The sequence below is a fragment of the Bidens hawaiensis genome, unplaced genomic scaffold (assembly GCF_021521415.1).
Source record: "Bidens hawaiensis isolate Kalapana, Puna unplaced genomic scaffold, B.hawaiensis_p1.1 tig00017785_1, whole genome shotgun sequence".
Taxonomy (NCBI): domain Eukaryota; kingdom Viridiplantae; phylum Streptophyta; class Magnoliopsida; order Asterales; family Asteraceae; genus Bidens; species Bidens hawaiensis.
The window spans coordinates 82,705-90,834 of NW_027492685.1; positions in this window are offsets into that span (position 1 = coordinate 82,705).

An 8,130-nucleotide genomic window follows, 5' to 3' on the forward strand; every position below is an offset into this window, starting at 1 on the left:
TCAGTTTTAGTTTAAGTATTATTTAGTTTATATATAATAATTAAAAACCCAAAAAAATCAATTAAATCAATTTACTTAAATGTTAGTCAGAGTCTAGTTAAGGTGTCACTAGTGTCCTGTGGGTTCGACATCCGGACTTCATTAGGCTTAGTTGATTGGTACACTTGCCTGTCTAGTGGTCTAGCATTAGGTGAGTCTAGATTTATAAATTTAAAGCTAGTGTATCTAAGTTAGGTTAAGTTTTTATAGACCGCGTTCAGTACATCACTACTTGTTTAAGTGTTCAGAAGGCTAGCATGTCAGTATGATCATACGCCGTCTTAGTAACCATAGCTCGTGTTCGTGAGGCATGGTCAACTGACAATCACATTATTTGTTTATAATTTGATTGACTATTACTCACATTATTTTGTTTTCGCATTTATCATTTATATATATATATATATATATATATATATATATATTATTGTACATGAAAACTGGTTATCATCTCACTCAACATGTGTTGTTGACAAATCCGCATATGCAGGTTAAAGTTGATTCGAAGCTATGGTGAAAAACGCATAGAAAGACCTTAGGAAAGAAATTAAAGAATACTTGCTCTTTTATTTAGTTTGGGATTGTTATTGTTATATTTGAAACTTGCACACTTTATTCGAAATTTGACATAAATTAATTAAATTGATATTGTCATATTTTATAATGTATGATAGTATCTTGTGAGCTGTGAACAGTCAGTTCATGTCCCGGCATTTCCGCCTTAGGCTGGGGTGTGACATGAATAATGAATTGGTAATAATAAACAAAAAAATTAATAACTATATATACACTGATAATAATTAAATTCAGGAATTTAGAAGAAAAATAGAAAATCGGCAAGAAGGGCCGGTGGAATTGCAAGAGCAACCCAAGCCTCACCTTTTCAATCCTTTTCTGTTTGGCATTTGCTTATTGTTCATCAGCCATTTAAATTTCTTAAATGACTTACCTTGTGAGCGATGTTGATGGAACTGCAGAGATGTTGAGCATCGTTTAAGACCAAATCAGAAGCAGAGAAACGCGTATAAGAGCAATCAGAGATCGAAATAGGGTTTCAAGGACTGACAACATGGTCAGTGGGTTCATTGAAGGTGATAGCAGTAGTGACGGGCTGATGACCGGTGATGATAGTCGTCATGACGGCAATCGAATTCTGGTGACCGGTGATAGCAGTCTATTCGTCATGATGGCAATCGATCCCGCTGATAGCAGTAGTGACGATGGTGGAGGTGTACGCAATGAGAGGGTTTGGTTTGGGGTTGAGGGTGGCAGATGGATGACAATGATATATTATTAGGGACGCGTGCTATGAAATGCCAGAAAGCTATGCGGTCCAATTAAAGGGTGACAACACTAAAGTAGGCACCACATAAGTTATAAAAAGGTACAGCTTACTATCCATAAAATACAATCTGGGGTGCACATCTCCTGAAATTGTAGTATATATATATACACATATATTTTGGTTCTTTTTAGAAGTATTTTTAGAGCGAGAAGTGATCAGAACCAATCATAATTTTTCTTCTTATTTATTTAATTATTAATTATAAGGGCATGTTAGTCAAGTGAACAATTTTCTTTTTGTGGTAACTATTAGTTATTATTAGTAAGTTATAAAAAAAAATATTGTAACTTAAATTTTATTTGAATATTAACATGTATTTACTTTATTTTGTTTGTTAGATGACACATATATCTTACATGAATTTTTAATAGCTATTATAAAATTATCGAAATTATCATGTATATAACAAATATATGAAACTCATACGTACGCCATACACTTTATGAATGTATGTATTTACATAATTACATAGGCATATACATACGTAGGCACGTAGGCATGTAGTTATATCCGCACATAGGGACGTAGATAGGTATGCACCTACGTATGTATGTGTTTATGTGCGTACGTAGGAGCGTACACACGTAGGGACATAGGTACGTACATACCTACGTATGCATGTGTGTACGTACGTACCTACACTTCATATGGATACAAGAGGTTTTTACCAGTTTCTTCACTGTACACCTCCAAATAATAAGATATTCATCATCCATAAGATTAGATAAAGCATTTGTAAGCCTTCAAAATGATAGTAAACCAAAAATATTAAATGATTTTCAAAAGAAAAAATTAATTGTGGCTTTAGTGGGAAGATTTAATTAACTAGTTAAGTAATTATGAGTTACATATTTATTTTTAATGATGATACATAAAAATTACTAGCATGCCTTTTTTGGAATTAAAGTTCATTAAAAAGGTGAAAATAAAGTACAAGAGTGCCATTTTGAGTAATGACCATTGATCAAACAAAATCGATGGATGAGATTCACTTCTCGCACTTGTCGCTGTAATATCACTTCTCGCAAGATCTATCTCATATATATATATATATATATATATATATAATATAATATAAATTTGAAAAAAGAAGGAGGTGTAGAAAAAATAAAATAAGTTAGCAATTAGAGAGATTAAAGGTATGAAGAAATTTGTTTGTGTAATTTGTTTACATATATATATATATATATATATGTATATATATATATATATATATATTTTTATTTGATTAATTAAAAAAAATTGTACGTTACCCTGCTCTGCAGACTCAAGTTTATCATCCTAAAAAGATTCAGTTTTGGTGAATGATAAGTAGCATGCTGAGAAAAACAGTATTTGGTGAAACCCAACGATATAAGGAAAGATAACTCTTATTAAGTAACCCAACCATATTTAGTTCGCCTTAAGTCTTTAAAAAAACGTTGGGCTGCCCGTGGCAATGATTTATAATATTGCAATCATTAATAGTGTTAAAATCTTGAAACCTTCGAAACCGAATTGAACAAGCATTCAATTCAATAATCAATAATATGACAAAGTGGAAATGACCAAACAAAAGCAAATTGACAAAAATTCAATCAATAGTTCTAAAGAAAAGTGGGAACCTGTGTTTAGTTACAAAGTGGCCGAATCAAACATTCAATCATCAATTTAGTAACAAAGTAGACAAACCAATTTAAACTACCAAAAATATATACAAAAAACTTTAATCCAACGCAGACATTAATAAAACATCAATATTCATTTTTTCATAAGTGTTCTAAACTAATGAACCAACTCAGTCTTAGATTTCCATGTGTCGATCATCATCATGAATTCAACCTTCAAAAGCAATGAGCCGAATAGAATTTCACCAGTCATATTAGAATCAATATACACAAATTAGACATGAAAACTAAACACTTCAACAATATATACGAATTTTGGACTCGGTTGGTTGTATTTATTGTCAATCAGTCCATTGTATTTAATTTGAGTTCAAATTCATTTTCTTTAGTCTTCGAAAGGATTTAAGTTGGTGAATAAATAAGAGCAAAGGTTAGAAAAACCCTTACCATCTTCCTTTTGTCTTGTGAAAGAGGAAGGGTGATTTAAGTGAAAATGTTGGGAGTTCATGGTGGTTCTAAATATTATAAGTGTTGAAAATTCAAACTTTATATAGAAATCGTAGGCCACAGCTGAAGTTTGTGGTTTAGTCCGTACTAGCGCCTGTTAACCAACAATTTAATACAGATATTACACGCATTCATACATAAATTATACATACACATGCCACATAAACACGCATGCATATGCGTACCATACATACACACATAAATATACCATGCATACACAAATCATACACATACTATATATGATGATCAGCTTTTCATATAGGCAATAGAAAACATGATAAATACTAAACCTATGAACCTGTTACAGGATGGAGAGTAGTAACCGCAATGGAGAAGGATGTAGACGATATGGTTGTCAGCTGGATCTAGGGGTGTTCTTTGGGTTATTTATTCGGGTTTCGGGTTGTTTGGGTCAGGTTGTTCGGGTTTGAGCTGAAAACAAATTGACCCAAGAACCGACCGAAATAAGTTCGGTTTGTTTGGGTTTCGGGTTATACGGTTCGGGTAAATTCGGGTTGGGTTTCGTCAACAAATTAAAAAAAAAACTCTACCTTTAACAATATCATAAATTAAAAAACTATATTCCAAGCCGTTATAAAACCATAATATACAGTCATATTCAACAATTGCATATATTATTTAGCAAAATATGAAATTTATCATACAAGAATGCATTAGACGAAATAAAGGAGTGTTGTAGCTTGTGGATTGATACTTGTATAGTTGTATAGATTGAAGAAACATGCTCAATAAATATTGGCTTAAATATTATATTATTTAAGTTTTTCAATTGAAGATACATTCTCCGCACGCTTTATGGTCATTAATACATTGAGATGTGATAGATCCAATATTAATTGGAGTCGTGAGAACAACCGAACAAGAATACATAAGGTCACTGTGCTACTTTACCGCTAAACTACCCTATAAAATTAGGTATACATGCATCGATATATTATACTTCGGGTTATTCGGGTCAACCCAAATCTGGGTATTTCAACCCAAATACCAACCCGAATATTTTATCTCGGGTTCGGTTTAGGAGTTTAATCGGTTCAGGTGAATTCGGGTTGGGATATTTGGGTCTCGGGTCGCTTCGGTTCGGGTTTGTTATTCGGATACGGTTAAAAAACACACCCCTAGCTTGATCGAGTTCCTCTTTAGGATGTATAGTTAAGGATGGAGATTAGAGTTCTTGAGCGAAGCTTTTTTAGGAGAAAGGATGTACACAAAATTGTTATGTGTATGTGATTAGGTTATGAGGTATCTTTATATACGCTCAAGGAAAAATCCTTTATTAGTTAATTAAAGGTAATATGACCCATCAACAATTACTAAATAATATATAATAAAGTATAACTAATAGTTAGGAAAAGTGATTTTGGAAGGGGGGGGGGGGGCTATCACACATCTAAACTTACTTGTAAAACGCATCAAAACTATGTCTTTTCAATTAATTATGTAGTAAACTACACTATTTTAGGGAAATTTCCTTAAAATACGTTCAGTAGAAATTAACATATTATTAATCAGTTTCATTTTCGTTCCCTTTCTCCTAATTCACCGACCGTCTTCTTCAAGTTTCTTCTTTTGTGATTTCATCCCTACTAGTTTTGATTAATAAGCCACAAAATCATGTGTATTTAATTTGCATAACCATAAAAATCCCAACTCGTTTTTAGTTGTGAGATTATTATCTATAATATTATTTTATTGAATCATTCAAAACGAAGAGCATAAACCCATTTCAATTCTTCTGCCATACTCATTTTTAATTTAACCTATAGTCACCGTTAAGATAATCTAGAACATAATCATAACAATTAAAAACACATTTCACCTTATCTAAGTATCTTGCTAGAAAATTTTAACAAGATTTTCAATCTTTTTTTCTAAATGGTGATTACATAAACATCTTAGAAAAAGAAGATAAAGTGAGACTAAAATTAGGAAAATAGTTTGATGGTATTTAATTATAAAATGAGGTTGTTTCAAGGTAAAAGTAATCAAAACGATGTAGTTTTGATGGGCTTTGCATGCAAGCTTAGGAGTGTGACAACCCATATTAACTTCCCCTAAATAAATATATAAATACTATATTTATTCTTACAATACAGACAAATAACACACACATACCGTATATACCTGTCAGGATTAAGGTACACAGGAAACCAAACACAAACACAAAAGCAACAAATGAACACGAGGATTTAACAAGGTTCGGTCTAAACTGACCTACGTCCATGGGTGGTAACTAAATATTCTTTATTGAGTGACAATGATTACAAGTACATAATGCGATATAAATAGAGATTGAACTAGGGTTAGTAAATTATTAAGAAATAAATTTAAAACTTGGCTGGGCTGGTCTTGGGCTCGGCTGTCCGCACTCGTTTCTCCTTTTGACTTCAATTAATAAACTTGCCCAAACAAGGCTTACGAACCCAACAATCTCTCACTCGGAGGCCTTGAGCACTCTCGTCTGCATCGCTGATCGTACTTCTGCAATATGAACATTATACTTCTTCTAGTTGCCACCGATTTCTCATCAACTAACCCGAAGGCTCGTTGAAGCTCCCAGGAACTCCAACACGTCAGTCATGGCTAAAACTGCCTCGGACCTGTTCTCTCTCCCTACCGGCTCCCACCGTAACAAACTACTGGATCCTGAGTTAACCTGGAAACAAACACTCTCCATATTCAATAAGTAATTCACTAGAGAGACTTTTTCAGCTGTAATATTGGTTTTCTTAATCCACTGTCGACTTGGAGCTCTAACTGAAACACTACATGTGCTCCCACTGTCACGGTGTCCGCCAACTGATTTAACCTTCCTAGCTCGTTCATCCTGAATCTTCACTTTGGCTCTAGGTTTGTTACTTGCAAAACGAACCTTCTTCCACCCACGAGATTCTGTGAACCGGATTTTGTCGTTCGCTAAAACTGGATTCACTCCTTTCGATGACATATCGACCAGATTAAACAAATCCATTTTCTTGCCATGAGCAATCACTAGATTCCCTTTGACCTAGTTTCCACTGCCCATTCCCGAACTTAACATCATGCCCATGGTCATCCAACTTCCCAACTGAAAGCAAACGTTTCTTCAAACTTGAAATAACCCTCACATCGTTCAAGAGTCCAAGAAATACCGGCTGAAATTATCATATCCACATCTCCCATACCCGTAACTTCTAAAATATCATCGTTCGTAAGTCAAACCTTTCCAAAATTGATGCTAGACTGTCGCTATCTAGTAAAAAACAATTAAATCTAGTGTCCTAATAACCTTAAGCTAGTCAGGGTAAGTAGGGTGTCGAACCACGGGGAGTATGTGGTCAGTGTGAAGTGAAATCGATTCCTAACATTATGAAGTGAACTATATCAAAGTGCTAATCACAATAGCAAACAGCTTGTGTTTTATAATAAATGAACAATTAATCAAGTATTTAATCAATTAAACAAAGCAAATCACACCCGGGAATTCAAGTAAGCAAACTAACAGCAAACTCATGCAACTTAACAGATAAACTATCTTGTGTCAACTATAGACTGACTAACCGGTTAAACCTTAGGCATCCACGCTCGCTGACACACGGCGCTGGTTATCAAATGGTCCCTACCAGTGTGACTCAACTAAGGGCAAACGTATGCTTTCTCGAAATTAACAGGTCAAAACAATCCTACGAGCAATTATTATAGCAACCGACAAACTAATCGTTCTGATCCAGAAAAACCTAAATCGACTGAATGTACGGACATACTAAACATCAATACTCATAGATTAACACAAAGACAATTACAATTAGTTGTTCTTGGTACATAAGAAATAAACTGAAAGATTACAAACTATACATCTCGGGTATGTCTCGAAGGGTCTAGCCGCGTCTTGGCATCTCTCGATCTTCGATTACGATGTTATGGAAGATATATGAGGCCTTGAGATGATTGGAAGTGATGGTAGGCTGCTCTCCTTTTCTAAAAATGCTCTCCAAACTGAATGATGGCGTTTAGGGTTGTCAAAACATGTTTTAAACAAAACCCTAACTTTCCCATCGGTGGGAACCATCGCGTAACGCGATGGTCACCCTCCCTAGACCATTGTGCTACGCGATGGGCCAAGACAACTTCATATTTGGATTCCTGTCATCGAGAAACCCAAAATTCATATATTATGGGTCTCGTAACTCATTTTCTAGCCCAGGATATACTCGTTTTACTTCGTGGTCACTTTTTGTGAACCCATCTTGTTCAGTTTTAGCATCGGCTTTAGGTTTCTCATCCAAACTCTTCCCGAATCCTTCTAACACTTCCTAAGACTTCAATTTATGCTCCGGTCTTCCCGAGATATCATTCCATGCTCGTACAAGTTTCCAATTTAGTATCTTTAACGATCAATGACCTGAAATACAAAAGCACGTATGAAGTACCAAAATTCTAACAATATACTAAACAAAACTACATAATTAACACATTAATATATATATATATATACAAAATACCCAAACATCAAAAATCCCCAAACTTTAGATTCTTCATTGTTTCACTATAGTGAGTGGTATGAAACGATACACCAGAATCCATCACCCAAGCATCAACATTACTCTCAACACTGCAAACCAATGCTTCATA